Consider the following 24,677-nt stretch of genomic DNA (forward strand, 5'->3'; position numbering starts at 1 on the left):
TCCCGTTTTCAGAAATTTCTTCGGTTCGTCGTGCTATTGACTATCTTTTTGAGTTAATCTAGTTATATAATGAGTTCGTTTGCTTAAATCCATTTCCAGTTTGCACGTGTATGCAAATCTTGCTTACTAACAAAGTGCTTTCTGATATAAATGCTGAATTAAATAGGTTTAAAATGAACGAATCAAGGCATTATTTTTTTCAATTGAACGAATTTCTTACCTTCTGAAACAGCAACTACCGTATGAAACAGAAACTTGACAAAACATGCATTTGCAAGCCACAACCTAAGTACGTACGGACAGTATGACGAATGTTTTAAATGTCGCAAATGACGTGAATATTGCCAGACATGTGAATGTCGCAAATTATATGAATGCCAAGAATATTGTAAAAATCTATTTTTGCGGCTATGCCGCTTTTGTAAATGACTACATGAAATTTTGAGCGGGCTGGAAACGCCGCAGAATTCATGATGAGTCATCGCAGAATGTCAGTTCGAGGCCAAGTACTTCTCACACCCATGAAGGCAGTGTACATGAATTATGGAATTATCTTGTTTATTTATTTCCGGCAGTGTTTTCTATCAATGAATAGTGAATGATCTTTTTATTTTATTTTTCAAATTCAATGTTGGGTACCAATTAAAATGATTATTTCTCTCCGCGCCATTATCAAAAGATAAATAATTTCCTCAGGAAAAGTGAATCCGCCCGAAAATGAGTTTCCAAATTATACATTTTCAAAGCATCCACCGTTCAAGCGTTATTTGTGAAATTATGTTCGAATTTGCGACAAATTGAACACTAATTGTTGTTCAACTGACATGTATATGACCGATATTTAAGTTCCAAAAAAATATTCAGATCTTGTTGCAGCCGACTAAATCTTCGTAAATAGAATCAAGGTCCCAGTCTAAACTGTGACGTCAGCTTTATCATGTACCATTTTCTGAGTAAAGCGACAGCCATGTTGGATACACGAAGAAAGAGAAAAAACATGCATTTTAAATGATATCCAGCCTAGTATGATGATAACATATATGTAATTAAAGTAAACGATTTGATTTTTGAATTAAACAGCAGTCAATCAAGCATGATCAATCGAAAATGTTTATAGCATGTTTATCAATGTTGATCAAAGTTCAGCCATAATTGGCAAAACAGGAAGTGAAGTGAAATTTATAGCACGACAATGTCAACATCTTAGGTAGTAACAATTTTCTTTTCTTCATGGTCATACATGGTCATGGTGCATACAATGGTAAATCTTAATATTTTCTTAAAACTCAATGTCAATTTTATTGTTTTGTATTGTGTGACACATTTGTTTGTAACACAAGGTGAATTTTCATTTCATTAGCATTGCTGTTTTGCAATGTGCATTTTCCATAGCTTATGTCATTGTCAAATGATATCAATACATATTGTAAGTTAATCATTCTATTTTGTATTTGCAGCGTTCAATATTTTATGTTTTTGACTTATGTCTTATGCAGCCTTCCGTATTCGATGTTATTCAAACACATATGTCATGTATGTAAAGAATAGTTGAGAAATTAAATAAAAATTTATATTAAGTTAACTAAATGTATTTGTCTTTTTATTACTTCACCTTAAACATATACATAAATCGTATTTCGGTTGACGACGGGAGAATGCTTTTATTGGCTAAATAAAGGAAATTCATTTGTCAATAAACTCATTATTTCTAAATATTGTTTTATAAAACTTTCGGTTGACGACAGGAGATAACTCTATTTGAAGGGAAATAATTTTGTCAATAAACTCATTATTTCTAAATATTTTTTTTATAATTTTTGACTACAATGCGTATTATCATATATAGGATTATTAAAAAATAAATGCATTAGAAGGCGTCTTTCGGTAACTTTCATGTATATTTCGCATGCCTTGCCCTGGGGGTTCAAAGATTTATATACTACGGATGAAGTAAAAGACTTTGATTCTATTTCTCTGAAACCACAAGGCGCAGACCCTTGAAATAAGGTATGAAACATAATGGAATGGTGCTTTAGTCAAATTATGTCCTTGCTGTCCATACTGGCCCTGCACATGTGGTTTAAGGTTTCCCATATACTTTTATAGTCTTATTAAAAAAAAAAACCACAACTTTTCTTAAACTTCATTCCCCAATCCAGTCCAACCTCATGTAGTGGATCTTACCAAAATTGCTCAAATAATGCACCTGGAGTCAAAGCTGAGCAGGACCCTGGGCTGGTTTTCATAAAATATCTTATGACCAGTTATATACTTAACTTTGAAATGACTTGTGTGTGGAAATGACTTAAGAATGTTTATACCACTAAGGAATCCCAATTACATCTTCTCTAAAATAACCAGGCCAACACCTTAATATTGGTATACAACTTCATGTTTTGCTTAGTTACACTAACTACAATCACATCAACCAATGTCTTTCTTAGCAACCAATGACTTCCTTAGCAGTTGTCGACTTCGCTCTCAACCACTCATTTAAAAAGCATCCAATGATTTCTTTGGAAACCATATACTTTCTTAGCAACTAGTGACCTCCATAGAGACCAATTGCATCCTTAGCAACCAATCACTTCCTTATCGATCATTTACTTACTAAGCAATGAGTAATCTTCTTAGCAACCATTCACTTCCTCAGCAACCACTTTTTTACTTAGCAACCAATGGCCTCTTAGCAAGTTAAAACTTCTTAAACATCCACTTACTTTTTAAGCATCAGATGACTTCCCTGGCAATCATTGACTAACTTAAAAACTAATGACTTTCTGAACAACCACTTACTTCCATTGTAGCTACATTTACCAAACATTACCGAAGGCACAACTGATAATCTTCGCAACTATTAATTTTTACAGCAACAAATGACTTCCTTAGCAACCTTAGCAACAAGAAAAGGATTGAGCATCCAATTACATCCTTATTATACAATTATTATACCATATCATTGATGAACTTATCGGCAACCACTTACTTCATAGGATAGGCAAGCAAAAACAGTTCATACTTAAGTCTAAGACTAAAGTTTATGTAACTTTCAATAGCACACTTTATAGTTGTTTTAACGTTGAAATCTCAGTGTCTACAACCCTTTCTAGATCAATCGTTATTCGCCTAAATTTCAACGTTAAAGAATATAAATATCGACCCAATTGTCTCAATGTCTTACTCAGTCAAAATTTACATTTTATTGCAACTTTTTAATTTCGATGCTGCCATTTGAACCTTTCAAGGTTTTTAGTTTCAATACATTATTATTGTCGCCTTTAGTCAACAAACCATTGATATAACCAAGGCATTGCCGCATTCAGCACTTTCAGTGCTTTGATTTAATAACGTCGTTGAAATTGTGTCCAACACTTTTGCATGCGGACGTTTGGTTTGGAACCGAGAGTGGGCTTTAATTTCAAAAACAGAGAAGAATATCAAATCCAATATCAATGATCATTTCTGATAAAATCTCTTAATAATAAATACGTAATAACTGACGAACGTACAATCACGTCGACACAAACAAACTGATGTGATCGATAAATTGATATAAATTTGTGTCTTAACTAAATAACACAATAATGTCACACGTATTTCGAGCTTAACCATGGCACGGTGACAGTGGCCGTACCACTGTACTCAGCTCCATGGCATGTCTCCCGGTACAGGTGACTGCGGACCATCACGCCGGCATCCACATTATAGGTTTCCCACAGGGCACGTTCTTTACACTGTCATTGTCTCATGTCTTGGTCATAAAACCAATGTTATGTGAGAAACCTCATTAACAGCAATGGGACACTTGGAGATCTGATGGACCTGAGGAGAGGACAAAAAAAGCAAAACGATGGATAAGAGATATGCTCATGAACGGATAAGTGAGTGTATGATACTATGTTGGTGGAGATATGAAACATGGGTTTGAATTTATAATATAAAAAAAAAAAATCAGACATATCTAAATCGATTAAATTTTCTGTATAATCATGAAGTTTTCATTTAGAAAAAATAATAATACGGGCATTGGGCACCTTATCATATCCATCATTTTGAAGAATTGAAGGCTTATCATCTTTTCGACCCAACCGGTTTTATAAATTCGTCTCAATTATTGTACGAACCTCGTCACAATCAATGGTCGAAACTCGTCTTTAACTATTTGTCTTAACTCGCCTCAATAAATCAATTGATTTTTGTTCAATAATTAACCCATTCGAGATAATGTGTCGAAACTCATCTCAATTATTGAACGAAAGTCTTCCAAACAATTGGTAAAGTTTAATCTCAATTAGTTTTTAAACTCGCAATGATGGAAACTCGTCTTGAACAAACCCGTTTCAACATTAATTACTGGTCGATATTCGTCTCAATTTATCGTTGAAACTAAAATTAACCGAAACTCGTCCAAATGATAACAAACATCATCTCCAGAGCTCAATGTTAAAACGGTTTTCGTAATATTTGAAGAAAACGAAAAGAAAAAGGAAAATATTGAAATCCCTTTATTTCCGGAAAAACTATGGTCTTTTTTGCCTTTCTTGTTTAACTTAAATGACCATTGATTATCACGTTGCGAACGTAGGAAGAATTTTTAGTAAAACACAATGATGTGTACAAATTAAACAGATATGCTATTTCACAATTAACAATTTCCATCGGCTGTAATTTGCTTGCAAGTAATTTGTACAGCCATTAATATAATAAGTTCTTAAGTTTCCTTTCTTTAATACTGAGATTCAATCAGAAACGTCCTCGTTTTTAGACGATCCAATCGCTTACAGTTCTACGGACGGTCCCTTTTTGTTTTCCTCGTTATTTCCATCCCCTGGCTCTGGTCGTCGACCTTTGACCCACAACTTCTGCATACATAGTTGATGTCACACATGAATCATTTACATATGCACATCTAGATTTCGTGGACAAAGGTAATAGCTGGCTATGGTCAGAAATATTATGTTCCTCAATAAAAACCGTGTAATCCAATATTTTATTTATACTACAAACTGCTCTCCGTCACAATTTTATGGATCAATTTCGCTTATGTCATATCATCGAAATCTTCTGCAACCTCGTCCATTGTGTTTGTTAGCCTATTGCTTAAGGTATTTCAGGTTTCATACTGGTGTAAGTAGCGGCGATTTTGTTTGAAAATGAAATTCATCAAAAACAAAGGAGAAGATATTTGTTCAGTTATATTAGCCAGGTGTGAAACAACAATATTTAAATCATAGAAAAGGACTTTTACCAATTCCATATCGGACCACAGTCTGAACTTGGTCACCTTCTTGAAGGAACCGTATGCTTTGTCTGCTAAATTGTAAACCAAAATCTAATATACAGGTAAACAAATTGAGATATGAAACATTCTGCAAAAAAGAACCTAGGTTCTCAAGATTTCTCTTTAGACTCGTATAACAGTATTAACATGAGTTATAGAGCAACCCTTAAAATACATGATCGTCAGGTCAACTACCAATCGTATGTCTGGCAATACTTCCATGAAAATTACCCACTATGACTTTGGGATTTAAAATGATGTGGCTAGTGCTAAGAAGTATCGAAAACGTGTGGACATATGGTAAGATTGTTTCACAAGAAATTATTTAAAAACTGTGTACTAGGGAAGAAGAAAATTACAGTGACGCGTAAAAGGACGATGTGGAAGTGGAGAATTTGATGAATTTGATACAGACTATAGCAGGATGTTGCTACATTACGAGCATATCGGTTAAAGTGACACTCTTATTCAAATTCAATACACACACATGTATTACAAACATAGATTTTGAGTGAAAACCTTTTACTATTGAAACTTACGCAATAATGCATTTTGGGAAAATAGTATTTACTGATAACAAGATTATAACAGTGTAACAATACACACAGTTTTTCTGAGATTGGTGAGTATTAAAGATTTATTGTGATCTATTTTCGTCTTATGAGTAGAAATACCGTGTTGTTTGCATCTTAATTTCAGTAACACTCGGTATCCTTCATAAGAACAATTGTTTTTGAGATTTATTTATCCTTTTTTGGTTTATTTGTACATTTGTATTATATGTGGTTAATCATATTTTGGAGTAAGAGTACATCTTTAAAGGTATTAAGAACATAAACGGGGGTTACTTGACGTCAATGACTGCATTTTTTTCCAAAATTAAACTATATCTATAATGTATGATTTTAAAAACGTGTAGACATTTTGCCAAATTGGTAAGATGTATGATCATTACAATTTGTTACGTTTATGACACATAATGTTAACAAATGTCAAGTTGTTTTAATGTAATGTAAGAGAACTACATGTAAATAAGCTCACGAGGGTGTACAGCAAGTTTCTAGACTGCGAGTTTCAACATATTGTGAACAGTTCTAATTCTATAGTCCCGTTGCCTAGTTAATTATATTCTTCTTAACACTGGTAACGTAAACTACAATGGAAAGATGCAATAGTATTCCCATTTAAGAGGTGGTATGTAATTAATATATCTAGTCCATTAACATAAAATATTTAGGTGTGGTACGTTATGACTTATCGAGTCAAAATGTAATGTCATGTAGTTGAATTTTGAAGTAAAGAATTTTATATGTAGATTAGTATTTTTTGTCATAAATCTTTAATTTAAGTCTAAAGGTCGTTCATTTTGTTTCTTGCATTACGGATTGGAATTGTGATGTGAAAAGTGTGAAGTTAATAAATCTAGTCCTGTTTACTTTAGAAATTGTTTGTAACGTATTTTTTTTTACAAGGTAGCGTATTCTACATGCATATTCATCAGAAAGTGAGATTGTTTCTCTGAATAATATTTGTAATATGCTTTTGTGCCATAAAAAGGATCGTTGTATATGAATGCAAAATGACGATAAATGCTCATTGTAGGCATTATTTGTTTAAAATGTATAAACAGCTTACATACGTTACTGATGATGTAACGTAATTTAAATATGAAATTTTAATTTGACATTATGTCGTATTCATCAGTACTGTCTGAAGTTTAATGTCTAATTAAAGATTTCTCATCAAATCGATGTAGATTATTTTGATGCTTGTTTTTCGTCATAAAATATTGCAAGTTAAGAAGCAACACAAATTGTTCGAAAGTTTAAAATTATTTGGTAACGAACTAGAAATGCTGTAGTCGAAACGCCCCAACGGCCAAGGCGTAAACATGTCTAAAAATGTTTGATGATACACTTTTCATAAAATAATGGTCTACAAAATTCCCCCTTGGGGAGCAAAACCTATTTCCCCTCACATTCTAAATAGCTTGAAGGATTTGACTATTCACAAGGATAAAATGGATTGAATATTGATCGTTTTCAGAACTTTTAGCCTTATTGAAATCAAAACAACAGCCACGTGAAATCAGAAACAGATGTGTTTTCTTGCTGCCATCATTTTCATCTGCAAAGAAGCTTTTTTTTTAATAGTTCTTTTTGCAATGGATCACCGAAACCATACATTTATTCTGATGGTAAGCTGAGAAGGTTTGAAATGAGGGATGACTTTTTGACTGGAAAGTTACATGAAGATATGTTACATATTTGGAGGAATGTTGACAGGGAGAATGTATATTTTGACGAAGTTACAAAATGTGAAACATGCTGCCCAGATAAGCTTGTGATGATGAATGATCAATGATCAATGATCAATGCACTCGTTATTATTCAAGTGAGGTACCTTGAAACTCCTCTCATTTTTCGAAGTTCTCTTCGAAAGTTTATAGGAAATATAAAAGATTGTATAAACAAATGATACTTTGGAATAAAATATGAACGCACAGGAACTTATTTTAAATTATTATGCCATACTGCTGTAATTTAATCTGACATCATCAAGTGGAATTACTCAGGGTATTAGAATTGCTGAAGACAAATTGACAGGACTGACTCACAGTGAAAAAACACTGTAAAATTGGCAACTTTCAAGTAAATTATTCACCAGAGTGTGCAGGATATGGCCGTGGCGTTAAGGTTGCATTAATTGATGACACAGCCTCTTAAATCAGTAAATTACAGGTAAAACGAAAATAATGGAAAATTATTTATTATTGTACAAACTGTCCATTTTCTTCAATTCCTTTTGAACAAGTTTTACTCTGGTTTCCTGTTTCTTTCACGTTATTTTTCACTGAAGTGCAAGCATTTGTGACCCCTCGTAAGCTTCTCAGCTGCTGCAAAAGTTTCTTTGGATCTTCAACCATGCAGACGTTTAATAACCGTTTAATTGTTATCTGCACCATCTAATCTAAGCCAACTAGGCACTTTCCATTTATATAAAAAAGAAAGGATCTGCCATCTTTAGGTGTGTTATATTATTTTTTTAATGATAAGGCCACTCCTTTTTTATTTTTTGGTTTACAAGAATTTTTGGTAAAAATGTCCACCGGGTGGTCGAGAAAAAAAAAGAAAAAAAAAGAAAAAAAAAGAAATAAGTCACAAAACATACTCTTAAAGGGTGAAAATCAGAGAACAACATAAAAACATTGAAAATTTATATCATTTGCTTGACATTTTAACATGTTTACACGTATAAACTATCAAAGATACATTGAATATCACTCAGCAAGACATTTGTTTAGCTTTAACGGTATGCTAAAGCAAAAGTGAATGCAGAACACTTAAAAACTGACCAATATAAAAAATAAAAAAGAAGAAAAAGCGAATTTTACGCATTAAAATACACAAAAATTGCACTGTATTAAAACAATTCATTACATTTTCTAAATGTTGTTTCAGTTTTTTCAATATTGGAAAATGTCAATAAAGTGAAATAATTACCAATTTTGAAAATAAGGAAATAACAGTTTATGAAGACATTTGAGTTTTAATATTATGAAAACAATTCCTGAAAAACTAAAAACCAAACTAGACCTAGATTTGAGTTTAAATAACCCTTACCATGCTTGGTACTAGTTGCATGTTACCCGATCCATGCAAAGTCCGGATATTTTCAGACAGGGATAATTACCATGGGATGTTCACCAAATCCATTTCAAATTCAAATCTTGCAGCAAATTACCACATCAGTACATAAAAATCACATAGCAAAATAATAAATCTAGTATGTGACTTAACATTATGTACCAATGATAGTAAACTGACAGAGAAATCCATAATTATGTATCAGATATTTTCATCTTCTTCCAACTCCGCCATTTTGTGTATACATGCATTCACAGGGCATCTATACTTCATGCTTGTTTATTTTTCATTTTAAAGAGTATTCCTTGGTTACAACAACAAATTTCATTAACAGTGAACTATCAAGCTCATTACAAATTGAAATGGACTTATTCAAAATAGTTTTCCGTGTTGTTTTATCTAAATGTTCTGCACACAACTCGCAGGCATTAGTAAATGTCATTGACACATGTGTTTTACTCTGTCATTGTTTTTACTCTTCTATCCCAAACATGAATAAACATGTAATCTAGAATAAACACAAGCTTTACATTGACTCAATGACAAGTATTTCCAAACCATTCTGTGATTTAAAATCCATAAACACCACCGACCGAACTTGTGAAACTAGGTCACCGGTGTCAACTTAGAAATTTTACTTTCGATTTCACCACTCACACTTAGTGCACTGTTATTTGATATTTAACCATAACATGTTATAAAATGTTTTTCTCACACATTATTTTCAGATATTTGTGTGTACTAATTCGATGGCAGCCGCTGACACTTTTATTTTTTTATCTATAAACAACAATATTTTCATGACCTAAATTGGCGGGGAAAATCAACAATCACGTGACAGTTATTGTTCGTGTCGGCTGTTAAATTTGCTAGTGTTTATTTCTATTGTTATTTTAACAACTCCTGCATATTTAAATTAATTATTTCATACAAAGAATGACTGCTATCGTCAATTCTACCATTGCCAACGGCGCTGCCATAACAGTTGACTGGCACACATGCTATCACTATAAATTGGCGAATACGCCTAAGAACCAACAAACCAGTCGAGATCTACTGCATTCGTACTCTTATCTGTTCGTTTTTATTTCGTTTCGCACCAAAATCGATACGGTCGGGAAAGTAATTTTGAAAAAAAAAGTGATTTTTTTTTTTGTACTTTTCGGAAAATTAGACCCGCCGGTTTTGTAACCAATTTATATAAAAGTAGTGGCCTAATGGAAATCCAAATTATATGCATACAAATCCATGCTATCGGCAATTTAGGATGAACGTGTTCCTCTCTCTATGAATATTGATTTTCAAATGCTTTTTTCAATATATATTTCTTAATGTATTCTGCCTGTGCCTTTTGGCTTGCATCATGGCTTGACCTTGCCTTGACTCCATCAAGACTTCATAGTTGCACGCAATAACTGCATCGTATCTTTGAAAAGGTTTTGCATTAGGTACTCTGAATTGTATTCCTTCGTTAGCAGATAGCAATTGGAGCCCTAATCATTGGAGTACTTGGGGTTTACCTATCAGTTTATTATTATTTGGTTTTAATTATTTGCTTCCTCAAGTTAATGCGTACTTTGATGAGATTTACCTTTTGCGTTTTTACTTTATTCAGGATTGGTTGGAAAAGAGTGAGGATGTGCACACAAACTGGTTTACATTTCACATTTCACTGACCTTTCCAAGGCGGTAACTAACAATCCTTGATAAACATACCTAGTTTTGGAAGTTTAAAGTAATTCGCTGTGATAGTTTCCAGTTATTCTTTATGACATGGTCCAGTTATTCCCCAACCTAGGTTGCACTAATTTACTATCACACGGTCGTCCAGTTATTCCCCGACCCAGGTTTCAGTTATTTCCTATCACAGAGTCAAGTTAATCCCAACCTTGGTTCCAGTAAATCCATATCAAAGGCTGCAGTTATTTCTCAACCCAGGTTCCAGTTTTCCTCAATCACAGGTTGCAGTTATTCCCCAACCCAGGTTCCAGTTACAGTAGAACACCGTTAATCCGAAATCGTATGGACCCAATAATTCGTTTCAGAATAGCGATATTTCGAATGAACAATATTCAGAAAATGACAGTGTTCGCGAATTATAAATTACGAGAAAAACTAGGCCGTGAAGATTGCAATATCGGTTACCAATTCCATTCATGCGGTTTGAGTGATCTTTCGTTTTCAAAAATACTTGTTGATTTATTGTTTAGACAAATAATTCGTTGGTATACTTCTTTATTAAAACATTAAAAAACATTTAAAGAAAATGACAGCACATGTTTGCATTCAAACCATAGTCAAGAATTGTTCGGTAGATGGTCGATTGAGCAATACAGCAATCAAACCTGATGAGATAGACATTTTCGAATGCTATTTAGGTTGTTATATATACCGTATTAACAGCAATTATATGCACACTACATCACCCAAATTAATCGTTCATTTTCTGACAGCGATGTTTGTAATACAATCATGCTCAATGTCATTGTTTAACAAGCACTAATTGTGCTCCATTATCACATCAAGCTGATGCCCAATTGCATTCGAAGTATGGTATGAAATACTACGACATGATCGAGTTCGAAATAAGAATTGATAAATAGGTGTGAAATACCAAATCGGGATCGTAATTTTTACTTCGTAATAGCGATTATTTCGGACCAACGATTTCGGATAAAGATTAAAAATTTAATTAAACACACAAGGAGTGAAATTGGGACCGAAAAAACAATTTCGAAATAGCGATAATTTCGGATAAACGGTGTTCGGAATAGCGGTGTTCAACTATTTTCCTATTAAAGCGTCAAGTTAATGCCAAACCCAGTTTACAGTTATTCCATTATTTAGGGTCAAGTTATTCCCTTGCCTAGGATCCCCGACCAAGGTTCCAGTTATTCCCTTTAACAGGGTCCAGTTATTCCCCAACCGAGTTCCAGTTATCCCCGACCAAATTTCTAGTTATTCGCTAACCCAAATTCCTGTTTGTCCCTATCACAGGCTCCAGTTATTACCAAACCGAGGTTCCTGTTGTCCACCAACCCAGGTCCCAGGTATTCCCTATCACAGGGTCCAAACCCAGGTTTTATTCTCCAACCAAGAATCCAGTTATTCGCCGACTGACTTTCCCGTATTTCCCTTTCACAGGCTCCAATTATTTCCCAACCCAGGTCCCAGTTTTCCCCCATCCCAGATTCCAATAATTCCCCTTCACAGGTTGCAGTTATTCCCTATCACAGGGTCCGGTTTTTTCCCAACCCAGGTTCCAATAATTTCCTATCACAGGGTTCATTTATTCCACGACCTAGGTTCCAGTTATTTTCTATCACAGAGTTTATCCCAATTGAGGTTCCAGTTAATAGATATAAAATGTTCCAGTTATTTCTCCAAACAGGTTCCAGTTTTTCCTTATCACAGGTTACAGTTATTGCCCAACCAAGGTTCCAATTATTTCGTAATAAAGCGCCTAGTTAATCCCAAACCCAGGTTCCAGTTAATCCCCAACCACAGTTTTAGATATCCCCTATCACAGTGTCTAGATATTCCCCAACCCTGTTTCTAGCTATTCCCCAAGTTACAGTTATTATCCAAGCCGGTTAAGTTCTTCTCTATCGCAGGCTCCAGTTATTCCTCAACCAAGGTTCCAGTTAATTCCCAACACAAGTTCCACTTATGCCTCGACAAAAGTTCCAGCTATTCCCTATTACAGGTTTCAGTTATTCCCAAACCTAGGTTTCAGTATTTTGCCAACCAAAAGTGCAGTTATTCGAAAACTCAGGTTTTATTTTTTTCCTATCTCAGGCTTCAGTTATTCCCCAACCTAGGTTCCAGTTATTACGAAGCCCGGTTTCGAGTAATTCCCTTTTACAGGTTCCAGTTATTACCTTCATAGTGTCGCCAATTCACGTAATAGGTTTTCCCTATCAGAGGCTTCAGTTATTCCCCAACCCAGGTTCCAGCTATCCCCCAAATAAAATTACAGTTATTCCCTATCAAAGGTTCCAGTTATTCCTTTTCACAGGGTCCAGTTATTCCTTATCACAGGGTTCAAATATTCCTCGATCCATGTTCAATTTAGTTCCTATCACAGAGTCATTTGAAGCGAGAAATAATTAATTTTGAATTTTAAAATAGCCAAGAGACAAGGTTTCCATGATGCAATAGACGACAGTCGTCAACAAGGGAGGTAATTGTGTGATCACAAGGTTCAATTATTCCCCGATCCATGTTCAATTTAGTTCCTATCACAGAGCCAAGTCAATCCCAACCCAGGTTCCAGTACATCACTATCAAAGGTTCAAGTTATTTCTCAACACCGGTTCCAGGTTTTCCCAATCACAGGTTCCAGTAATTCGCCAAACCAGGTTCCAGTCATTTCATTTTAAAGCGTCAAGTTAATGCCAAACCCAGGCTCCAGTTTTCCATTTCACAGCTTTCAGTTATTTCCTTTTCCAAAGATCCAGTTAAGCCCCGACTAAGGTTTCAGTTAGTAACTAACACAGAGTCCAGTTATTCATCAACCCAGGTCCCATCCAGTTCAGCACCATCCCAGCATCCAGTTTTACACAATCACAAGTTTAAGTTAATCCCTACCACGTGATCCAGTTCTTTCCAAACCAAGGTTCCAGTTATTTTCAATCAAATGGTCCAGTTATTCCCCAAAACACGTTTAACTTATTCCCCATCCCACTTTACAGTTATTTCCTAAACCAGATTCATGTTATCCCCCAACCCAGGTTCCAGATATTCCCTTCAACAGGGTCGAGTTGTTCCAAAGCCGGGGTTCCAGTTATTCCCCAAACAAGATTCCAGTTATTTACCAACTCAGATTCCACTGATTCCCTATCTGAGGCTACAGTTATTCGCCAACTCAAGTTATAGTGTTTTGTTATCACAGGCTCCAGTTATTCCTCAACCCAGGTTCCAGTTTTACCCAACCCAGTTTCAAGCAATTTGATTTTTGCAGGTTTCAGTTTTTCTCTATTACAGGGACCAGTTATTCCCCAACAAAGTTTTCAGTTATTTCCTATTAAAGGGTCCAGTTATTCCATAACAAGGTTTCAGTTAATGCATATTAGAGGTAACAGTTATTTCCCTACACTGGTTCAAGTTTTTCCCTTTAACAGGTTCAAGTTAAAACACAACCTAGGATTTATTTCCTATTAAAGTGTATAGTTAATCTCAAACAAAGGTTCCAGTTATTCCATTTCACCGGGTCCATTTATTCCTTTCCCGGGTTTCAGTTACTCCCCGACCTAGGTTCCAGTTATTCCCTGTCAGAGTCAAGTTAATCCGAAAACAGGTCCAAGTTTTCAGTTATTTCTCAACACTGATTCCAGTTTATCCCTATCACAGGTTCCAGTTACAACCCAACAAATAATCCATTTATTTCTTATTTAAGTGTTTAGTTAATCTCCAACCAAGGTTCCAGTTATTCCATTTCACCGGGTCCATTTATTCCTTTTCCCGGGTTTCTGTTACTCCCCGAAACAGGTTCCAGTTATTCCCTATCAGAGTCAAGTTAATCCCAACACTGGTTCCAGTTAATGCCTATTAAAGTTTTCAGTTATTTCTCAACACAGGTTCCAGTTATAACCCAACAAATAATCCATTTATTTCCTATTAAAGTGTCTTGTTAATCCAATATCCAGGTTCTAGTTATTCTATTTCACAGGGTCCATTTAATCCATTTACCGGGTTTCAGTTACTCCCCGACCAAGGTTCCAGTTATTCCTTATCACCGGTTCCAGTTATTCCCAAACCCTAGTTCCAATGAAACCCCAACCCAGGTTCCAGTTATTCCCCAACACACGTTCCAGTTATTCCCTATCTTAGGGTGCAGTTATTCCAGATCACAGGGTACAGCTATTTGCCAACCCAGATTCCAATTATTCCACAACCTTTCCCTATCACAGACTCCAGCTATTCCCCAACCAAGTTTCCAGTTACCCCCTACCAAAGTTCCATTGATTCCCTATCATAGGTTCCAGTTATCCCTCAACACACTATCCAGTTATTTCCTATCTTAGCGTCCAGTTATTCCAGATCACAAGGTACAGCTATTTCCCAACCCAGGTTCCAGTTTTCCCCAACACACGTTCCAGTTATTCCCTATCTTAGGGTCAGTTATTCCAGATCACAAGGTACAGCTATTTCCCAACCCAGGTTCCAGTTATTCCCAAACCAAGATTCTAGTAATTTACCAACCCAGGTACCAGTTACCCCCAACCAAATTTCCAGTGATTCCCTATCACAGGGTCCAGTTTTTTCTTATCTCAGGGTCAAGTTATTCCCTATCTTATGGTCCAGTTATTCCCAATCACAGGGTCCAGGTATTCCCAAACCCAAATCCACGTTATTCCTCAGGTTCCAGTTATTTCCTATCGTAGGGTCCAGTTATTCCCGATCACTGTGTTCACTTATTTCCTAACCCAGGTTCCAATTATTTTCCATAACAGTTAAGAGTAAATCTCGAACCATGGTTCCAGTTATTTCCCATCCAAAGTTCCATTTTTTTCCAGTTCTATCACAGTGTCCACTTACTTCCTTTCATAGGGTCCCGTTTATTCCTCATCACCGGTCCAAGTTGATCCCAAACCAAAGTTCCAGTTATTCCAGATCACAGGGTCAAGCTATTTCCAAACCAAGTTTCAAGTTACTCCACAACCCAGGTTCCAGTAATTCCCTATTACAGGGTCCAGCTATTCCGGAACCAAGATTCCAGTTAATACCAATAACAGGGTCAAGAAAATCACCAAACCTAGGTTCCCTATCCCAGTTCCAGTTATTCAACAACCCATGTTCCATATATTCACTATCACAAGGTTCAGTTATTCACCAACCCAGGTTCCAGTTATGAATTATCACAGGGTACAGTTATTCCCGATCACAGGGTCCAGTTATTTGCCAACCAAGCTTCCAGTTATAACCCAACCCAGGTTTCAGATTTTCCTTATAACAGGGTCCAGATATTACCCAAATTAAAGTTATAATCTTACCCAGGTTTAGTTCTTCTCTATCACAGGTTCAAGTTATTCCCAAACCTAGGTTCCAGTTATTTCCAATCACAGGGTCCTGTTATTCCCGACCACAGGGTCAAGTTATTCCCCAACCCAGGTTCCAGTTTTTTCCCAACCAATTTTCTTGTTATTCTCCAACACACGTTCCAATTAGTACCTATCTTAAGGTTTAATTATTCCCAATAACAGGGTACCGTCATTTCCCAGCCCAGGTTCCAGTTATTTTCCAAATTAAAGTTATAATCTTACTCAGGTATAGTCATTCCCTATCACAGGTTCTAGTATTTCGCCAACTCAGGTTCCAGTTTTCACCTATCACGGGCTGCATTTATTCCCCAACACATGTTCCAGTTATTCGCAAACCAAGATTCTAGTAATTCGCCAACCCAGGTTCCAATTCTTCCCAATCACAGGCTCCAGTTATTCCCACACCCAGGTTCCAGTAATCTTCCAACTAAGTTTCCAGTAATTCCCTAACACATTTTTCACTTATCTTTATCACAAGGTTCAGGTATTTCCCAACCCAGGTTTCAGTTATTTCGTATCACAGGTTCAAGCTATTCCCGGGCCAATATTTTATTTATTCCCTATTACAGGCTCTAGCTAATCCAGGTTCTAGTAATTCCCCTTCACTGTGTCCAGTAAATCCACATCCCACGTTCCAGTTTCTCCTTGATATAATTCAAGTTATTTCCCAACACACGATCCAGTTATTCCCCTACCCAGGTTCCAGTTATTCCCCCAACACACGTTCCAAGTATCCCCAGTGTCCAGTAACTCCCTATTACCGCTTTCAGTTATTCCTCAATCCAAGTCCAGTTATTCGTCATATCAAATTCCGGTCATTTCCTATCATAAGGTTCAGTTACTTCCAATCCCGGTTTACAGATATTCTTCAACACAGTTTATTCTTATTCCCCTACCCAGGTTCCAGTTATTCCCCCAACACACGTTCCAGTTAACCCCTATCTAAGTGTCCAGTAATTCCCTATTACCGCTTTCAGTTATTCCCCAATCCAAGTCCAGTTATTCGTCATATCAAATCCCAGTTATTTCATATCATAAGGTTCAGTTACTTCCAATCCCGGTTTACAGATATTCCTCATCACAGTTTATTCTTATTCCCAAACACAGGTTCCAGTTATTTCCCATACCGAGTTCCAGTTACATCACAGGTTCCAGTAATTCCCTATCACAGGGTTATTTACCACCACAGGGTCCAAATATTCCCTACCATAGGTTCCAGTTATTCCCCACCACAGGATCCCGTTTTTTTCTATTCACAGAGTCCAGTTATTCCCCAAGCAAGTTCCAGTTTTTACCTATCACATGGTCCGGTTACTAACAAACTCGGTCTTCAGTTTTTCCCAAATACAGAGTCCAGTTATTTATTATCAAAGGGTCAAGTAATTTCCTATCATTGGAGTCCAAGAAGTCCAAAACCTCAGTTGGGGAATAACAGTAGCATGGGTTTGGAAATAACAGGACTCTGTGATAGGGAATATCTGGAACCTGGCTTGGGGAATAACTGGAACCCGGGTTATGAATAACTGGAACCTGGCTTGGGGACTAACTGGGAATAAAATTGACCCAGTGATCGGGAATTATTTGACACTGTTACAGGAAATCACTAGAACCTAGGTTGGGTAATAACAAGAAACTGTGTTAAGAAATTTACTGGAACATTTGTTGGTATTAAACGTGAACCTGTGATAGGAAATAACTGGATCCTGTGATTGGAAATAACTCAAACCTTGGTTTGGGATTAAAAGAACTGGACACTGTGATAGGGATTAACTGGACCAAGTTATAGAGTAAATCTGGATCCTGAGATTATGCATAACTGGACAGTAATTACCCGAAACTGGGTTGAGGGATAAATGGAAACTTGGTTTGGCAATAACTGGAGCAAGTCGTAGGGAAAACTGGAAACTGAGTTGGCGAAACACTGGAATATTGGTTTGGGAATAACTGTAACCTGGTTTGGGCAATAACAGGACCCTGTTATTGGAAATAACTGGAACCTTGGTTTGTGAATAGTTGGGCACTCTGATCCGGAGTAACATGAACCTGGGTTTGGGAATAACTGGACCCTAAGATATGGAATAACTGGAACCTGGGTTGGGGAATATCTGGAAACCTGGGTTGGGGGGATTACTTGACCCTCTGATTCGAATAATGGAACCTTGGTTTGGGAATGAATTGACCCTGTGAAAGGGATTAACTGGTTACAGTGATATGGTAAACCTGGATCCTGGGATGGTGCATAACTGGAATTACTGTAAATTGAGTTTGGGGATAACTGGAACTTTGTTTCGTTATTAACCGGAGCCTGAGATAGTGAAAAAATGGAACCTGAGTTGGCCAAAAACTCGGATCTAGGTTTGGGAATAACTGGACCATGGGTTGGGAAATAACTGGAGCCTGTGATCTAGTATAACTGAACCTTGGTTTGATTATAACTGGAACTCGAGTTGGGGAATAATTTGAAGCTTTAATAGGGCAAGAAATTTCACGGTGATCGGGAATAAATGCACCCTGTGATAGAGATTAACTGGAACCTGGATTGGGGATTAACTTGACGCTTTAAAAGGAAAAGCTGGAACCTGTCATAGGGATTAACTGGAACCTGGGTTGAGGATTAACTTGACTATGTGCTGGGAAATAACTGGAACCTTGTTTTAGAAATAACTTGACCTTTTTATAGGACATAACTGGAACCAGGCTTGGTGTAAAACTCTTCTTTTGGTATAACTGAACCCTTTGATAAGAAATAACTTGAACCTGGTTTGCGGATTAACTGGACCCTATGGTAGGAAATAACTGGAACATGTGCAAGAGAATAACTGGAGCCTTTGTAGTGCAATAACTGAACTATCTGTATAGGAAATAACTTGAACCTTCATTTGGGAATAACTGAAACCATGTTTGTTTTATAACTGAACCATTTCATAGTGAATAACTGGAACCAGTGATGGGGAATAACTGTTCCCTGTAATGGGGTATAACTTGAACCTGCTATAGAGAATAACTGGAACCTGTAATAGAGAATAACTGGAAACAAGGCTGGAGAATAACTGAAACAAGTGATAGGGAATAACTGGAAGCTGGTTTGGGGGAATAACTACAACCTGGTTTCCAGTTATTGCCAAACCAAGGATCCAGTTTCTCCCAACTCAGATTCCAGGTTTTCCCTGTTACTACCTCCAGTAATTACCGATCCAAGTTTCCAATTATCCCTGTACCAAACTTCGAGTAATTAGTTTCCAGTTATGCATTATCCCAGGATCATGGTTTACCCTTTAACTGGGTCCAGTTTTTTTATTCTCAAACCAAGGTTTCATTTAATTCCTATCACAGTCTCCAGTTTTTGCAGATCACAAGGTCAAGCTATTCCACAAACTCAGGTTCCAATTGTTCCACAACCCATGTTTCAGCTAATCCACAACACAGACTACAGTTATTCCCAAACCCACGCTCCAATTATTTCCTATATAAGGGTCTAGTTATTCCCGATAACTGGGCCCAGTTATTTTCCCAACCCAGGTTCCAGATATTCCCCAACTGAGGTTCATGTAATACCCCAACACAGGTTCCATATCTTAGGGTCCAGTTATTCCCGATCACATGGTTCAGTTATTCCCCAACCAAGGTTCCAAATTTTCTATATCACAGGGTCCAGTTATTTCCAGACCCAGGTTCCAGTTATTCCACAAACCAGTTTTCAGTTACTTCCTATCACTGGGTCCAGTTATTCCACAACCCAGGTTCCAGTTATTAACCACCATATGGGCCATTTATTCCCTATAACAGGGTCCAGTTATTTCCTATAACAGGGTCCAGTTATTCCCCAACCCATGTTCCAGTTATTTCCTATCCCAGGGTCGAGTTTTTTCCCGACCCAGGTTCAAGTTTTAACCTTTCACAGGTTTCGGTTACTAACAAACCAATGATGCATTTTTTTAAATACTAAGTCCAGTTATTTTCCATCGAAGGGTCGAGTAATTTCCTATCATAGGGTCCAAGAATGTCTAAAACTCAGGTTCTTGTTATTCCACGAACCAGTTTCCAGTTATTGCCTATCACAGATTCCAGTTATTCCCCAACCCGGTTCCAGTTATTCCCTATTACAGGGATCAGTTATTCCCCAAAGCAGGTTCCATTTATTTCTAATCAAATGGGCCAGATATAAACCAACCCAGATTTTAGTTATTCCCAAACGCAAGTTAAAGTTATTTCCTATCAATAAAGTTCAGTTAATCCCATTCCAAGGGTCCAGTTGTTCTCTTTCAACGTTTTTAGTTTTTTCCTATCACAGAGTCCAGTTTTTTCCCGACCTAGGTTCAAGTTTAAACCTTTCACAGGCTTCGGTTACTAACAAACCAATGATGCATTTTTTAAAATACTAAGTCCAGTTATTTTCCATCGAAGGGTCGAGTAATTTCCTATCATAGGGTCCAAGAATGTCTAAAACTCAGGTTCTTGTTATTTCACGAACCAGCTTCCAGTTATTGCCTATCACAGGTTCCAGTTATTCCCCAACCCGGTTCCAGTTATTCCCTATTACAGGGATCAGTTATTCCACACAGCAGGTTCCATTTATTTCTAATCAAATGGGCCAGATATAAACCAACCCAGATTTTAGTTATTCCCAAACGCAAGTTAAAGTTATTTCCTATCAATAAAGTTCAGTTAATCCCATTCCAAGGGTCCAGTTGTTCTCTTTCAACGTTTTTAGTTTTTTCCTATCACAGGGTCCAGTTATTCCGCAACCCAGGCTCAAGTCTTAACCTATCAAAGGATACAGTTATACCCAAAGACCAGGTTCCAGATAATTCCCCAACACATGTTCCAGTTATTCCGTATCTTACGGTCCAGTTATTCCCAAGCATACGGTCCAGTTATTTCCCAACCAAGATTCCAGTTATTTCCCTTCCCAAGTTCCTTTTATTTCCCATCCCAGGTTCCAGTTCCATCACAGTGTCCAGTTTTTCCCGCTCACAGGGTCCAATTATACCCCAATACAGGTTCAAGACGTCCACAGTTCCAGTTATTCTGGGATTAACTGGGATTAACTTGACGCTTTAATAAAAAAGGAAATAAATGGAACCTGGTTGGGGAAGAACTGAAACGTTTGATAGGGAAATCGGGAACCTGGGTTGAGAAATGACTGGATCTTTTGATAGGCATTAGCTGGAACCGGAGTTGGGATTAATTTTACTCTGGAGCCTGGGTCGGGGAATAAATGGACACTGTGATATGAAATTATTGGCATCTGCGTTGAGGAATAACTGGACCTTGAAATTGGGTTGGGGGAAAGCTGGAACCTTAGTTTGGATATACCTGGAGCCTGTGATAGGCAAAAAACTGAAACCTGAGTTGGCGAATAACTGTCACATGTGATAGCGAAATACTGGAGCCTGAGTCGGAGAATAATTGGTACCTGTGTCGGGGAGTAACTGGATCCTGGGAAAGGGAAAAACTGCACCCTGTGATAAGTAATAACTGGACCCTGTCATAGGGAATATCTTGAATTTGGGTTGGGGGGAAACTGGAACCTTAGTAGGCGAATAACTGAAGCCTGTGACAGGAAAAAAACTGGAACACGAATTGGCGAACTACTGGAATTTAGGTTGAGGAATAACTGAAACCTGTGTTGGAGAATAACTGGACAGGATGAGAGGATATAATTGGGACCTGGGTCGGGGAGTAACTGGGAATTGGGTTGAGGAATAACTGCAACCTGTTATAAGGAATAATTGGAGCCTGTAAAAGAAGTGGACGTTGTGATGGAATTAGTACCTGAATTGGGAAATAACTGGAACTTGTGATGGGAAAAAACTGGAACCTGGTTTGCGAAATAAGTTTAATCCGGGTTAAGGAATAACTGAACGTTGTTTTAGAAAATAACTTGAACTTGTGATGAGGAATAACTAGGACTTGGGTTGTGCAATAACTGGACCCCGTGATAGGAAATAACTGGAACGTGTTTTGGGGAATTACTGGAAACTTGGAAGGAGAATAAGTGGAACTTGTTTCGGGGAATAATTGGAGCCTATATAATAGAAGAACTAGAGCCTATGATAGGGTATTTCTGGAACTTGTGACAGGTTATAACCGGAATCTGGGTTGGAGAACAACAGAGGCATGCGTTTGAGAATAACTAGAGTCTGTGATAGGAAATATCAGGAACCTGGGTTGGTGAATAGAAGAACCTGGGCTGTGAAATAACAGGAAACTGGGATGGGGAATAACGAAACTGGGTTAGGGAAAAACTGGAAACTGGGTTGGGGAATAACTGGAACCATGGTTGGGGAATAATTGGACCATATGATTGAAAATAACTGGAACCTTGTTTTGGAAAAAAACTGGAACCTGTGATAGGGTAAAATTGGTTGTTTGGATGGTCCTTAACTGGATGGGAATAACTGAAAATTGGTTGGTGATTAACTGGAGCTTGTGATAGGGAAAACAATAGGATTGGAAATAAATAGAATCTAGGATGGGAAGTATCTGCAACCCCTGATGGAGAAAAACTGGAACCTCGATTGGGGAATAATTCGAACCCGGGTAGGGGACTAACTGGACAATGTGATGATAAATTACTTTAAACTGGGTTGGGGAAGAACTAGAACAAGTGATAGGTAAGAACTGAAACCATGGAAGGGATTAACTTGACTCTGTGATAGGAAATAATAAGAACCTTGGTTGGGTAGTAACTGGACCCTGAGATAGTGATTAACTAGAACCTCGGTTGGGGAATAACTGGACCCCGTGACGTGTGATGGGGAATTACTTGAACCTGGGTTGGGAAATTACTGGATCCTGTGATAGGGAATAACTGGACCCTAGGATAAGAAACACCTGGAACGTGTGATGGGGAATAACTGGAACCTGGACTGGGGAAAAACTTCATCTGGATTTGGGAATAACTGGAACCGTGGTTGGGGAATAACTGGATCATTTGACTGGAAATTTGGTTTGGAAAAAACTGTATCCTGTGATAAGGAATAACTGAAACCTGAGTGAGCGAATAACTGGAACCTCGGCAGGGGAATAACTGGACCCTGTGATAGGGAATTACTGGGACCTGTGTCAGGGAGTAACTGCAACCTGGGAAATGGAATAACTGGACCCTGTTATAAGAAATGTACCCTGTGAAAGGAAATAACTGGATCCTAAGATAGAGAATAATATTTTTTATGGGGATAACTGGAAATTTGGTTGGAAAATAACTGGAGCCTCTGATAGGGAATAACTGGAACATGGGTCGGGCGTAAGCATATCATGGGAAAGGGAATAACAGGACCCTTTGAAATGGAATAACTGGAACCTGAGTTGTTAAGTTGACGCTTTATTAGGAAGATGGAACCTGGGTATGGAATAACTGGAAACTGTGATAGGGAAAAACTGAAAATTGGGTTGAGAAATAACTGGAACTTTTAATAGTTATTTTCTGTTCCCTGTGTTGGGATTAACTTTACTCTGTGCAAAGGAAATCACTGGCATCCAAAGTCGTGGAATAACTGTACAATGTAATAGGAAATTACTGGAATCTAGGTTGGGGAGTTACTGGACCCTGTAATAAATATTAACTGGACACTGTTATAGGGAATATCTGGAACTTGGTACGGAAATAACTGGAGGTTGTGATAGAGAAAACTGAACCCTGAGTTGGCGAATAACTCAAGCCAGCCAAAGGGAAAAACTGGAACCTGAATAACCGAATAACTGGAGTATTGGTTGGGGATTAACTGAAACCTGGGTTGGGGAATAAATTGACCCTCTGATAGGGAATAACTTTTACTTGGGTCAGGGAGTAACTGGAACCTGGATTGGGAAAAACAGGACCCTGTAATCGAGAATAACTTGACGTATGATAGGGAATAACTGGAACCCGGTCGTGAATAACTTAACTCTCGGATAGGAACTATCTGGAACCTTGGTCGGGGAATAACTGGTCACCGTGATAGGAATTAATTGGAACCTGGGTCGGGGAATAACTGGACCCTGTGATAGGCATTATTTTAACCTAGGTTGGGGAATAACTGGAACCTGTGAACGGCATAATATCATTTTTTTTTGGAGATGAATTATTGCGTTCTGAAGAATTGCTTTCAAAAGCCTTGAATTATCAAAAGAAAATTTAACAATGTTACTGAATGGAGATGAAAGCGCCAAAAGCGTTTTCCAATCTTATAAGCTGTACTCTCACACTTGACTAAAGGAAATTCCCTTTTCTTGAAATGTGTCATTTGTGGAACCATTCGATATGATACTCTCTTGTATAAAATGTCCGCCTACTACAGCGACGAGTATGTGGTGTTCCGGTCGGCGTAGGACGACGTAGTTGACGAGACTTCAAATTGCAAAGCAAACCATCGGGCACGACGACCAAATGCGGAGAGACAGCTGTTCTTCGACCACTACATTGGTGACCTATTAACCGTCAAAACAATATATATTGAAAGCACATTCTTCTTCTACAAAAATGTTACTGAATAGACAAGACATGCCAAATATGTATTTTCTTACATCCTTTAAAGCTGCACTCTCACACGATTGCAAAAATTATTTATCTTGAAAAGTGCCATTTCGATATAATCCTTTTTGTCTAGCATGACCGACTAATACAGTGACGAGGATGTGACGTTCCGGTTGGCGCAGGACAACGTATTTTACGAGATTCCAAATTGCAACGCAAATCAACAGGTGCGATGAACAAACGCTGAT

This window comes from Mya arenaria, chromosome 17, assembly GCF_026914265.1.
Source record: "Mya arenaria isolate MELC-2E11 chromosome 17, ASM2691426v1".
Lineage (NCBI taxonomy): Eukaryota > Metazoa > Mollusca > Bivalvia > Myida > Myidae > Mya > Mya arenaria.